The sequence below is a fragment of the Vulpes vulpes genome, chromosome 4 (genome assembly GCF_048418805.1).
Source record: "Vulpes vulpes isolate BD-2025 chromosome 4, VulVul3, whole genome shotgun sequence".
Lineage (NCBI taxonomy): Eukaryota > Metazoa > Chordata > Mammalia > Carnivora > Canidae > Vulpes > Vulpes vulpes.
The window spans coordinates 17,182,855-17,197,796 of record NC_132783.1 but is presented as its reverse complement, the minus strand read 5'-3'; the positions used below and the strand labels follow the sequence as shown (position 1 = coordinate 17,197,796).

The 14,942-nt window shown below is 37.1% G+C and overlaps 1 protein-coding gene across 1 annotated transcript in view; it reads left to right on the top strand.

Moving 5' to 3' along the window:
* The window catches only part of AFG2A (AFG2 AAA ATPase homolog A), a 530,081-nt gene that overhangs the window by 411,582 nt on the left and 103,557 nt on the right, over positions 1 to 14,942 (top strand). The window lies entirely within an intron of this gene.

Sequence of the window (14,942 nt, the reverse complement as noted above, 5' to 3'; positions counted from 1 at the left end):
GAAACTTTATATAAAAGTAAATATTTTTATTTTTTAGTCTACTGAAACCACTCATAGCTAGAATCTTTGGGGCCTGATAAAATTTTGTTTATGTGAATCTTCAGACTCAGTTTTACCAACCTCCCATGCCTAAGTGGTATGTCAAACTTGAATAGTGCTCTGCATTTCAGAATAAGATGGTGACATAATTTGAACCCACAATTCAGACTACCAAAATTCTTACCTGGCTTTTTTTGTTTTGGTCATTGTTTTTTGGGGTGATTTGGCTGCTAGTTTTAGGAGTACGTGTTCTTTGTAAATAAGCTTTGATTTTGTTTTAATTGGACAAGGTATGAGTGATAGGAACTTGTTTAATGCTTTTTCTTAAGCCACTAAACCTACTAGTTGGCATTGTGACACACCTGATATAATCAAAAAATTTCTCTGTGCTCTGAAAGCAGGAACATTTTAGAAATGAATATTTGTTTTGGAGGCTACCTTATGATCTATAGTATTTCAAAATGTGAAGTTATTTTCTCGCATAGTCATTATGTAATGTTATCACTGGTCCCTTAATACTGGGTTTTTGGTTGAGCTTGGCTCCTTAATGAAGTGTATAAACACAGGCTCCCTCAAAATACTGTGTAATTTTTTTCTGTTATTCAGACTCAGTATAATTAGGATCTGGTATAAGAGCTGTCTGTAGCTATAATAGCCAGACTAAGAAGCTGTAGCTTTTATTGAAAGAAATTTATAACTTTTATGAGAATGAGGTATGTTGTGGAGTTTTAACTTCTGGCTATATGCAGAATACATAAAAATGACAATATTAAGATGGTGGTCTGCTGCTGCTACATGCATTCTGGCATAATGTCCGGCCCATATGTGAAAGTAGCATTAAGTTAGAAGTTCACTTCTGACAAGCTTGTCAGGTGTCAAAGCATAAACACTTTGAAAACTACCTCCTTTGTGATGGTTTAAACCTAGGAGGAAAAAAATAGTAGAATTTGTCCTCATAAGTGCTTATGAGTCCTAGGCTTTTCAACCTAATATTGATCATCATTTTAAAGTGCTAAGGCTTTGAGAGCAACCAGCAAGCAAAGCTGAAATTCCTTACCGTGCCACTACAACTTATTTGATACTTCTGAATGAAAACATACCATGTAGATGAGATATCCTTCTTTCCTTCTTCCATGATTTTGTCCTATTCCTCAACTACCACAGCTTAACAGAATGAATGTTTGTGTTAAGTAGTTCCTTTCCAGTATATTTTCTGACTGCCAATTTTTTCATTTCAGAGAAGTTTTATTTAGATAATTTAATTGTGAATAAAGCCAATATGGGATTTCTATAATTGAGTAGTTTCCTGTCAACAGAGTTTATAAAATATGACCCAGCAGGAAAATTAACTGTGACAAAGTAGATATACTTTTTGTGAAGGCTTAAGGTGAAACCTTAAATTATAGTCTGTAATAATTATTTTTGTTATTCAAAGTCCAAGCCATAGAAAATTCCAGTTATTAAGAAAAGTGAAAAATATAAAAAAAAAAAAAGTTCTTTAAAGTGAAAGGAAGTGAATTAAAAACTAGTTCTGTTTTTATCCTGATATGGATATTGGAACCAAAGTCCGAGGATTCATTCCCAGAAGACTGATTTAATTTTTGAAATTGTCCCCTTTTCTTAAATACCTCCCACTCCGTTTTTAAAGTGATGTATTTCATGACAGGTTTTGTGTATAGCTCTTTAGCAAAAAAGTATACTCCCTTTTTCAAGCCATGAAATACTAGAACAAAAAAGAGGGTCTAGACAGTTCTCTTATAACCTACCCTACCTCCCACCATATATATTCGTTTTAATTGCAAGAGTGTTTTATGTTTTTAAACACCTTGAAAACAAAACTTTTAAGTCTTCCTTTTGGCCAGTTGACAGTTGGAGGACTTTTTTCCCATAATTTCACTGATTCCATATAATAAAAATAGCCATGTACTTACTTGAGAAGTTACTGATTCTTCTAACAGTTTCTCACACTATTACCAAGCCATCTTGCTATATTTACTGAACGTCTGCTGTGTGCATTACTCTATATGCAGAATTCTAGAGCTAGAAGTAGGTTTAAGTGTATCTTGCTTAATACTTCTCAACTATGTGTGGAAAAGTTTTTCTATTTCAGAAAAATCTCCAGGGGAGGAGCTTTGTATTCTGTATTAAAAAGCTTCTTGGGTGATTTTTATCAGACAATTTTGAAACTGCTCTTTTAGCTTGAAGTTTTCATTTTGAGGATGTACAAACACAGCCCTAGCTTGGAAGATAAACTTCATGTACATTCATGTAACTAGAGTACAGCCAGGACTCCTTCATCTGATACAGGATTTTCTTCATTTCTTAGCTGCAGGCCAGTACCTTTGTGCTGCACATTAGCTTTTACCATTCCATTCTCTACCAGGAAGTTTTTACTTCATTATTAATGTATTTGACTATAATTTAGGAAATGGAATGTTTATCTGCATACATTATTTGCCCCTAGCTATCAGGAATAAGTAGCACATGACTTCATTGCCACGATTATTTTTTACATGTTAATATTAAAGTTAACAACTTCACTGGAAAACAGCATGTGTGCTTCCTCTGGCCAGGTCTATATAGTAATAATATGACAAATTGATTTAATCAGTTTGTAAAAGGTAGTAGTAAATTTGCACCTAGATTTAAGGATTTAGGTGATGTTACTTCTTACCATTGTTTTGGTTGCATTAGGATTACAGTGATTAAAAAGCAAATTTAAATGTCCTATTTTGCATTTTTAAAAAGATTGATATTATTAGATGGTCGAATCATACTAGATATGATGATAATTCTAATTGCAAAAACTATCAGAGAACCTAGAACTGTTTTGAATTGGGCATTTTTGGGGAAATGTACGAGAAGCTTCTACCGTTCACTAGTAGACCAAGAGTTTGTTTTGATAAATATAGAATCATAATTTTAGTGCTAGGAGGAAACTTACAGGTCATCTAATCCATCTTTAGAGATGAGAAATCAGGTTTGGAGGTTAGTTACCAAAAGTTATGATCTAGTTGCCAAAAAACAAAAACTTTATTAAAAACTTCTTGCTGTATATGTGAACATGTGGTAAATAGTTGGAAGGAAGGAAAGGTTAGTTGGAAGGGGGATTTGAACAAAAGTTCCAGGTTAATTTATAAATTATAAAATTGAACAAATTTGTTAAAGCACAGTGGATGAATGTCAGTTCAAGGCGGAGAAATAAATGCCATAAGAAGAGAGTGAGATAAAACTAGTTGAGTAAGTTTAATGTAAGAAAACAGTGTGTTTGAGAAAACTGACTTCCAGTTTGGCTAGCTAGCAGTGAGTGGCTCTTAATTTTAGCTATGCTTTAAAGTCGTCTGAGAATAAAAACTAACAACAAACAAAACCTGTGTTTAGATCCCATCTTGGACTGCTTCAATCAGAATCTCTGGGAGAAAGGCTTGGGCTTTTGTTTTTCTTAACAAGCTCTGAGATGATTCTAAGGTACAGCCACAGTCCAGAACCTCTGAATTTGATTATAGGTATGTGGGGAATTGTGGGAGATTAAAATGGCAGGTATTAAGATAAGGAGGCTAATTTAGAAAAAGAAAGCCAGAGGTATTAAGAATCGGAACTGACAAAAAAAAAAAAAAAAAATCGGAGCTGACTTGGAGGTTAGGAAGAATGAAAATAAGAGGTCAATGTGAGGAGCATTACAAATGTTAAATCCATAGGACTTTGCTGTTATTCATATGTGGGTTTGAGATAGAAGAATTGAAAATGATTCTGAAGGTTTAGACCATGGTGGATATGCAAATGGTAGTTCTGTTAAAAGAAATGGGTGGGATTAGTTTAGTTTAAGAGGTATGTGGAGTAGGAAAAGTTATGAATTCTGTTGGAATAAACTTAAAGTGTGAATCAGTTATCAGCAGGTCATTGAAAAAACTGTCCAGGGCTTAAGAAGGATGGGCAATGGCTGTGATCCACATGGGGGTGATAGGGAATCTGTAGCATAGACCCCTAAGGGAAAGAAAGGCTAGGGACAAAGCCTTGAGGAACATAATCTCTATTTAGGCGAAAGAGGGAGGATATAGAGCCAATAGATAAGCGCGGTAGTCCAAGAAGGATAGGCACCAAGCGATTGGTGTGTTTTAGAAAGACTTTCAGTATGGAAATAAGTAAGTAGGTATCAAAAGCTGTGGAGACTCCCAGCTAGATTTGGTGAGTGGTATTTGGGTGAAATTGTAATCACCAGATTGCAAATAATTAGGAAACACGGGTGGTACGTCAATGCAGGTGACAGCTCTATTCATTCTAGGATTTTTGAGATGGTAACAAAGTGGAGGTAGGTAACAGCTGAGGAACATTTTTAGAATAACAAACCTGAACCTTTTGGTAGGAAGAGAGCAAGGGTATTTGAGAAAGCGATGGGGCAGAGGAGAGAGCTGAAGGAACAGAATTCCGAGAGGGAGGAGGGTCTGGAAGAGAAAGCACAAAGGGTTGCTTTAATCCTGGCAAGAACAGCTCTTCTCCCAGAGGAAAGAATAAAGAAGAGGAGGAAGCAAAAGGTCTAGGGGAACTGTAAGACAGAGAACAAGGAAGTTGTAGAGACAGACACACCCTAATTTTGATTAAAAGATGGTCTTCTGTTGACAGGTAAGACCCATCTGGCACTGACATTGGTTCTTAAGGGCAGAGGTCTAAAATAGCTAGATGTGGGGATACTAGTGCATGGTCAGCAAGAACTAATGACGTGAAGAGCAGTGCCCAGAGCTCAGCTCAGGTTCAACAGAGGATGTTTTGTGGACCTCTAAGCATTTTCAGATTTTATCTAGACATGGCTTATGGCTGGTTAAAGGAACAGTTAAGGCAATCAGGAGCCAATAAGAAATGGTGAACTTGAAGGAGGTCAGGAATTTTAGGGCAGTAGTCTACATGCTGAAATGACTGGTCAGAATAACTGCATAAAGTTTCCGATGAGGATGAAATAAATACAGGTTTACGGTATCTAAATAGGAAGGATTTTTCAGGCCAAGATCTTAGAAGGTGGGCCGTTTTTAAATGCTAAAGAATTCTGGGGTTTCTCTGTGCTGATGAGTAGCTGAGGTAGAGAGATTTTTGGAGCTAGAGAGGAAGAGAAGAAAATAGACTATGAGTTAAGAGTTGTTAATTTAGGTATTAAAATACCAGAGGTAGAGATGGAGAGGAAGATTTAGAGGCTGGTGTTTGGGAAGGATGTTTTTAGACAGTTTAACTTGCTTTTAAGCTAACGGATTATAATTAAGAACTGATAAAAATGTAAGTTTTCTTCATAAGGAACGAACAAGTGGAGTAGAATTTATTTCAAATGGGATGTGCTCCATTCATAGCACAAATTGCCTGTTAACAAGATCAGTTACTGAATAAAGTAAATATCTTCATGAAAATTGATTGATCAGTCAATTCAGTCAAGATAGTACACAGAGCCAGAAGAGCTTTCGCTTTCCACATTCCCTTCTTTAAGCTTTTGTGCACTTCAGAAGACAGAGGGATGCGATGCAAGATCTTAGCCCTCTCTACTTCACAGAGTTTGCATGTTGCAGATCAGCAGTAGAAGCTGTGAGTAAATTTGATTCCTTAACAGAAGTACATTTTACTCTTCTGGGCCACATGGAATCTGCCTCATACTCCAAGCGTAGAGAGACCTTATCTGTATAAAGAAAACTGGTGGTGTCAGAGTTCTTTACAGAGAACATGGAGTTCTAACTGGTCAGTTTGTGGTTTATAGACCCGCTCTTGGAACTACCTATAACTTATTTATATCTGTCTTTGACCATCTTTGGCTTTTGCTCGTTAGTACTAGAAATACAATTCAATTAGGGAAGATAGCATAAAGGTGAAACTAAAATATGTCAATTTAATCTCTTGCTATCTTATACCTAAAACAATGCTTGTTGCCATAGAATAGAAGCTCAATAAATATTTGGTGTTGGTTGCGTTGCTAGGTTTATTCTTAAAAGCTTCAAATTAAGGAAATACGTGGAGGTGATTAACCAAATTGAATTCTTGTTTTTGCAGAGTTTTTAAAACTGTTTCAATTGTCAACAAAATAGGCAGTTTTGAGAGAAAAGAAGAATTGCTTGGCTCTGACAACCCTTTGATCGTTGATTCAACGACAATTTCTTAGGTGCTAAGGATCCCAGTCTTTGGCTAGTAATTCATAGGTTTTTAGCCATGCTATGGGTGCTATTATATTAGTTGGGAAATGGGGCTATGGAATCACTCTGGGAGAAGACAGCCACATCTCTCTTTGCAAGCCGGGGAAGACTTCATAAAAAAGGCATGAAAGATGAGTAGTAATTTATCAGGTAGATGGGAAAGAGAAAAGCATTTCAGATAAGTACAAAGGCATGCAAGTGGCAGTGAAGATGGCATGATGGGAAAATTGCAAGTAATTTAGCGTGTTTGGAATGTAAGGAGCCTGTGAGAAGGATAGGAGCCAGTCATGGAAAGTGTGAATGTCACGTGAAACAGTTTGAGCTCTATCCTGTGGGAGAAGACGGAGCCACAGACAGGACAGATTATCAACAGGAGAGTAACGTGACCAGATTAGAGTTCAGGCAGCACAGGGGAGGATAACCTAGAGTGGAAGAGGGAGACCAGCCAGATAGTTAATATAATGGCTGAGGTGATTAATGTGACAAGGACGATGGAAATTAAAAGGAAGGGATGAGTTTGAGACAATGGCTTGAGGAAGACGAAGGAGGAGGAATCTAGGTGACTCAGTGCTCCTCAAGTTATTTCTGGTAACATGGGGGACAGAGAGAACATTTGTATAAATGAATTGTATAAAGAGACCACAATTTTCCACACTGAACATTCTACTAATTGGGCAGATTGAAGAATATTTTTTTTCCCCTAGACCACATCTCTCCCAGAACAGTTAATGAGTAATGAAGTAGACTGAGTGAGCACAGGAAACAAGAAGGCAGAGAACAGAATCAAAGGCTTTGAAAAATCAAACAGAAACTAAATTATTTCTTCTACTCCAGCTCCCCAGAGTTCATTGTCTATCACTCAGAAGAGTGAATTATGTATCTGAACTCTGTTGTCAGAAATACCAAATTCCAGAACTAGAAAATTCAGTAGGCCAACCATTTTCTCCTGATTGTCTAAAAACATTAACCCCCTATTCCCTTTGCACCCTGCTTCCCTGATCCCTCAGGCTTTACATCTTGAATTATTGAAGTTAAAGAACACTGCTAGTTAAATACTAGCAACTTCAGTGTTCGTTTTTATTCCCTGTGTTTTTCTCTCCTGTTTGTCAAAGTCAAAGTGGTGGTGACAGTAGTGGAGAAAGGAGGGGAGTGTTTGGGAAATATGTGTATTAGGTGATTGGGAATTAAGATTACAGAGTAATTTGTTTTTAAAGACTGTATTTAGGGACGCCTAGGTGGCTCAGTTGTTGAGCATCTGCCTTTGGCTCAGGTCGTGATCCCAGGGTCCTGGGATCGAGTCCCACATCAGGCTCCCTGCAAGGAGCCTGCTTCTCCTTCTGCCTGTGTCTCTGTCTCTCTCTGTGTGTCGCTCATGAATAAATAATATTTTTTTAAAAAGATTTTATTTATCTATTCATGAGAGACACACACACACAGAGGCAGAGATACAGATATAGGGAGAAGCAGGCTCCTTGCAAGGAACCAGATGTGAGACTCTATCCCAGACAAGGGATCAGGCCCTGAACCGAAGGCAGATGCTCAACCACTGAGCCATCCAGGCATCCCAAGATTACAGAATAATTTGAAGCCACTCAAAATCAAACCTGGACGGGACCTTAACAGCTACTTAGTTTTCTCTTCCTTCATTTCAAAGTAAGTTGACCTCAGAGAGATGAAATGACTTATCCAAGGATAAACATCTAATAGGAAAGTGAACCAGCAGAGTGAGAAAAATATATGAAAAATACTTTTAAGAGGCCTATACTATATACCTTGTCTATACTCGAAGCCTGGGAATTTAATTTGCAATTCCTAAATAAAGTGCACCATAAGAATATGTGAAGGCAGTAAAAATCCAAATTCTTGCAGAACCTATACAAAATGAAGGACAAAACAATTTTGGGATTGGAATTGGTTATTTTTTTATTCATAGTTCGAAATGATTTTAAGGAATGGTATTGAAGTTAAAATTTTTCTACATTTTATAGGTGGTATGTGGCACATGTAGAGACTTGGAAATGCTTTTTCGAGGGGTAATCATTATAAAGTAGAATAACTTGAATTTGAGGAAGCTGGCATTGCTTGATTTCAAGAGTTGAGTTAAAAAAAAAAAAGTCAAATGTGAAAGCTCACATTTTCTTGCATCCTATGCAGATAGTGGGATTTTTTTTTTCTCCTTGGCAATGACATAGGACCATGTGGTCCCTTAATTTCTTAAGTAAAAATTTTAATTGGGGGCGGGGGGAGAGAGAGTCTTTTAATCCTTAGGGAAATAAATATGCTTCATATGGATTGTAAAATCTGGCAAATTTTGGAAAGAAGAAAAGCAGGCAGTACTCTTGGGGGGAAAAAAAAGGTCTGCTAGAACTTGCCTTTCTTGAAAAAAAACAGAACAAAACAAAACCCAACATTCTTTCATAAAGCATTTTTTTCAAAAGTATTTGCCCTTGAGCACTTTTTCCTACTTACCTATGCTTATCTTTCAAAACAAACATTTATTTCTTTCTACTATAGAGTGTGAGGAAGTCCCTTTGAGGTTATGCCCTACAAACATATCCAAGCAGTAACTGTCACCTCCTTCCTATGGCACAACAAATGACTAACTTAACCACAGGCAGCGCGGAGTATAGAGTGGTGATTTCACGATGGGGGCCGTTCAGATGTTACCTATGGGGCACTTTCTCAAGGGGAAAAAACAGAACTGTATTTTTGTGTGCAAATAAAATTTTGGGTCCTTTTGACCCAACGGAAAATGTGTGTCTGTTGGTGGCTGCCTAGTTGGAATATGATGATTTACACTTGGAAACATTTGTGTCATTTATCATATGATGTTACTGGCCTACAGCATGACTGCATAACAAATAACCATATTAAAAATTAATCTTTTCCAGTTCATCAGACTGTATGTCTTTCTGAAGCCCCAAGTTTTCTCTTTCCTTCTTGCCCTCGCCTCTTTTCCTGCAGTCACTCTATGCATTAACTATAGGATTAAGTGAAAACTCATGCACTAGGTATTCATAGCTGTGTTGTCAGACCCCGACCCCGCACCAGCCCTTTCACCTTCTCTCCTGCTTATCCTACAACATAAATCTTCTATCTAGTAGAATTGGTTCACTCTCTGTCCCTAAAACACACCTTCAAATCCTGACCTCAGGGACTGCCTTTACCTTTTAAACTTTATTCTTTAATAGCTAAGTCTAAATCCTACTTCTCTGACTGAATCATGATAAAATAATCTCTCCCAGAATTTTTTTAGTAACAATATTGTGTAAACTGCTTATTAATTTTCGTGTTTACTTTTTAATGTTGTAGAGGAGGCAAAATTTCACCGCTGTCGTCTGAAGGTTTCTGGCTGGGCCTGAGAATTAAATTGGCACAAGATGGATTAATAGGAGAAAAGCATACAGATTTTCACATGTATATAAGAAGCCCCCTTAGGAAAATGAACACCCAAGGAAGTGGCTAGGTCTAAGTATTTATATACTAGGTTGAACAAAGACAATTGGGGAGAAGTAACCAAGACATATGGGGAGACTAAAGGAAGTTATCTTTTTTATTTTAAAGAGAGGCAGAGATATAGGCAGAGGGAGAAGCAGGCTCCATGCAGGAAGCCCAATATGGGACTCAATCCCAGGACCCTGGTATCACAGTATCACCACCTGAGCCGAAGTCAGACGCTCAACCACTGAACCACCCAGGAGTCCCAGGAAGTTGAGTTGCCTTAACTAGGTCCATCTGTATAGATTTCTCTCAGCCTCCACTCCCCATCTCTGGTGTTAACAATATTCCTTTCCTCCTGGTCCTGGGAAGGCATCTTTCCCAAGGGAGTTTTCTCTCCTGCTTTCAGAAAGTAAAGGGGAGATCAGAGTGCCCTTCTTGCACATGCTGGTTTTTAGTGCCTTTAGCTCAAAATAATTCCTATGCTAAAGTGGCATAATTAGGTATCATTTTCTGGCACTTTTCAAAATTTGTGTCTCGTCTCTCCTTTTATATTGTAATTCTTTGAGGTTGACATTATGTTGTGGATTTACCTGCATCCCAAAGGTGCTTTGCTAATTCTAGGCATTCAATAATTATGTATTGATTTTTCCCCCCCCTGCATTTTACAGTTGAGTTTAAAAGCCTATAACTGAGGGGCACCTCTGTGGCTCAGTCGGTCAAGCACCTGCCTTCAGCTCAGGTCATGATCCCATTGTCCTGGGATTGAGACCCACATAGGGCTCTCTGCTCAGTGGGGAATCTGCTTCTCCCTTGCCCTCTGCTGCTCCCCCCTGCTCTCTTGCACTCTCTCAAATAAGTAAAATCTTTAAAAAGAATAAGTAAAAGCCTGTATTTGGATCTTGTTTTTCTGACCAGAGGGACATTTTCTGTAGTGATAAAATATAAATTCTGATAAGCTTTAAACGCTTTTAGGGATGCCTCAGTGGCTCAGCAGTTGAGCGCCTGCCTTCATCTTAGGGCGTGATCCCTGGGTCTGGGATTGATTCCTGCATTGGGCTCCCTGCATGGAACCTGCTTCTCCCTCTGCCTACGTCTCTCTGTGTCTCTCATGAATAAATAAATAAAATCCTTAAAAAAAAATTTTAGTCTTGCATATACTAAGTAAGTAGAGTTCTAAAAATATTATGTAATTATTATGTAATTATTTGATGTAGAAAATTTTGGTAATATCATTGATTACGTTAAAGCTTCCAGAAGAGAATCGTTTTGAGAATTGGGGCAGTAGGGACCCCTGGGTGGCTCAGCAGTTGAGTGTCTGCCTTTGGTTTAGGGTGTGGTGTGATCCTGGATTCCCAGGGTTGATCCCGGCATCAGGCTCCTTGCATGGAAGTCTGCTTCTCCTCCCTCTGCCTGTGTCTCTGCCTCTCTTTCTGTGTCTTTCATGAATAAATAAATAGAATCTTAAAAAAAAAAAAAAAAAAGAATTGGGGCAGTAAAATTTTGGCGCTGGAAGAGACGGATATTAGAAGTCATTGAAACGTCTTCCCTTTTACCCACTGTATGAGTGCATCCTCTCTATAACATCCCAAATAGACCTGACATGGAAGTGCCTGGAATTACTCCTTCATTTTAATAATCCATTCTTAGTTGTTCATAATACAAACCGCTTGGTCTTTTTCATTAAGGATCAGAAGTATCCTTCAGAGTAACTAACATTGAGTTGATTTAAGAGTCTTGGAGAATGCCAGAGCCCTTCTCAGCTTCTTAGGTACTAATGCTCCTTCTCCTAGATACTAAACTATTGTTTACTCTTCTTGCTGAACTTGGCATAGGGACAAAACTCTTCAAAACGTCCCTTTTTTCAAATGCACAGTGGCTATAAATGCTTTTGAATGCTCTTTGGATAGATCTATAATAATATGTAATTCAATTTATTACTCAAATCAGAGCATTATTCTTAATAAATATAGTAATACCTTAAGTTGTATATTCCATATAATATTTTTGTAAGTACTTAGGTTTATAAAAATTTGGTATCACAACAAACTTGTGAGTTAAGAAGGAGCCTAAATATTAGCCTAGTTTTATACGTAAGTTTGACACAGGGAAGAAATTGGATTTTCCCATTTATTAATAAAGTTAGGACGAAAACCTCACTTCTCTGGCTGTGTTAGTTAATTCTGGTCTTTCATGCCCGCTTTGTAAGAACAAATGAATATGCCACACCAGCTGATGATGATGCAGCAGTGTTCTGCTCATGACTTTTGCTGTGATGGACCGTCTAGTTGAAAAAACTATCCCTATATTCATCCTTGAATTTTACAGGAGTTTCATTTTAAATTGTGCTATTTCATATGAAGGATAATCTGGCCAGTTTCTTCCCTGCTGCCATTCCTATGGCTTAGAAACAATGTTGTAGCATTTACAAGGAATGTATATAGCCTAAATACACAAAAGCAAATGTAAATCGTTTTGGATTTTGATTATTTTAGTATACTAGTTTATTATAACCCAGCTATGTATAGTGAACAGTTAGCCTCTTATTATGTTGTCTCCTCCAACTCCATCTCTGCTCAAATTATTAAGTGGAAAGTCTTCTAATTATATAGTCCCATTTTAGGGAAAATTGGGAAGGTGGAAATCTAAATGATGCGTGTTACACTCAGAGCTAGGAAACTAGAGCCAGGTCTCCTGGTACTCTAATTAAAACTTTTATTTCTGCAGATTTATTCTGTGGTCCTTACTGAACAGATCTGCCTTGGGTTTCTGCTGGTGAGTTTTTCAGCAGGAATGCGGGCTTTGTTTCTTTGAATAGTTGAGTGCAGATTAGTGGTATGCCAATTTCCTGTGGCCTTTCAGAGCTGCAATTTGAGCCCTGTTTGCTCCTGGCCCTTGCACAATTGAAAACAATGGGTGACTTCTTTTAGGTTTCACTTCAGGGCTCTTAGAAACAGGGGAAGTGGCTAAAGCCCTACTTTACAGGTAATTAACAATAGATAATGTTTGCTCTGCATTTTTAGAGCCGATAAAAGGTAGAGGAACATATTCAGCTCCTGATTTAGACACTGTGCAGTGGTTTTATGGATACAATAGCTGTCTTAGCATTAGCAAGGTGGCATTGAATATCTGGGTCACATATATGATTGAACACAAAACTTGTAAAAGGTAAAAGAAAAAAGTGTATTATTGAAACACAGATGGGTAACTTCAAGAAAGTACCCTTAGAGATGCTAAAGAAATCATCACTATAAGTCATGCATTTTGGTTCAGGGTACATCTTTTATATCGATCTCTGTTTTATATAAAGTGAACAATTTTCATGACTTGATCTTATTCAGACTAATTTTTTATTCTGTAAATTCTACTCTAGAATACACCTGTTTGTTAAAATGATACCAGCTTAAGAAGTTTTTATTAGTCATCACATTTAATTATCAGCCTTCTGTATTCTCATGAACTGGTCTAACATGTAGAAAACAGTGCATTTTGTCCTTTTATTGTATATTTGGTAGGGTCTTTGTTATAATACTCTAAATAAATATTTTTTGTAGACTACCCTTCTTCCTGAACATACTAGATCCACTTTGTGACAAACTAGGTTTGTAGCTATGTTGGCAGATTAATTAATGTATTCACTCTTCAACAGTTATAAAATACCTAGTCTGCCCCATAGACTGGCCAAAGTATTAAGCGGGGAAAGATTGGGGGGCCCTGTCTTTAAGGAGATTATGGCAATCTCTTTCCCAGCACTGTTGCCAGAAGTGGAGGCTTCTCTTTGAGGAAAAAAATAATCTCAATTTTAATACTTAAACTTTGCATCTAATGTGGAGGCAGCCTTCTTGATAAAAATCTAAAGACTAAACAAAAAAAAAAAATCTAAAGACTGGGTCATGTCTGAGATCCCCAAGTAACTTATTTTTAGAGCAAATCTTCATTCTAAACCAAAAGATAGTGGCTTTCTGTTCTGAGCAACTCCCAACTAGCAACATGAAAATGTCACCTTACTCATCTGCTCTTAAGAGATGATGAATATAGAGAAGTTACTTTAGTAGAGAATTTATATATCATTTAAAACCAGAGCAGCTTTTTCTAAGTGTGTTTAGACACCCTTGAGAACAGTGTTTTAAGTACAGAGGTGTACAAAAGTGAAGGAGCCCTACATCAATTAATTAGTCAGTCCAGACTTGCTGAACGCCCAGAACGTGTTCAACACTGTGCCAGTACTGTGGTTTTAAGAAAAAAAAAAAAATAAGCTCTTGATCTTCACTAAGAGCTGGATCAGGAGGCTGACCTGGCAACCGGAAATAGAAAAGCACTTAAATCCTCTTTTCTGCTGATAAAAGTAACATGTGTTTATTGTAACACTGTTTTTGAAATTTTAGAAAAAGCATGAGGAAGAAAACAAAAGTTACACATAATCCTGCTACCCATTTCTTAGTTACAGAGTGATTTTTAACAGTTGTTTGGTTACTCTTTACCTATCTTCTAGTTTCTTTACCATCTAGAATTAGAATTATAAGGAAAAACACTCTTCTACTTTTATTCTCCCTTTATTATTTTCAATCACTCATTGAATCTTTTAGAATAGAGGCATTGATTCCAAAATACAGTATAGACCAGAATGATCTTTCAGAAAACAGTCATTCTGAAGAGAATCAGAATTTGTATTTTATTTCATTTACTTACTTCCTTTCTATCTTCTTAATAAAAGGGAGCTCTTTTCAGAGAGTTGTGAAGGAAAAAAACTGAGCTTGCCCTTTTCAGCTTTCCAGTACTTAAACCCAGCTCACCACATTTATTGGAGGAAAACTAAGGCACTTGATAAGAAAGAGAGAGCTAAGAAAATGGGGATCACCAGGGAAAGCTTAATGGCTCAGTGACAAGAATATACGATTTTTATTTCAAAGAAACTATAACTATTTCATACTGCCAATAGTTACAGCAAAACAATCCTGTAAAGAAAAGACTTTTTAACACCAAAAAAATGTCAACTACAGCTCTGCTATGAGAGCTAGATTCCTTCTCTTCCTCATCCCCCACTTTTTATGTTAACCACATTAATAGTGCTAATAATTTCTCTTAAGAAACTTTGTCTCTGAAGACTAATGCTCATCATTTTCCCCACGGTGACTGGCTTGGAATTACGTAACCAACTTTATTATCACTGTCATTAAAATCAGTGTATATTTCATTCCGGTTGTACAGGAAGTGATTACTTAAAGTATCCATTTAAAAGATGACTTAATGTTTAGATAGTGAACTTGTATGTTTATCATGTCAAAGCCTCAGAGAATTATTTTA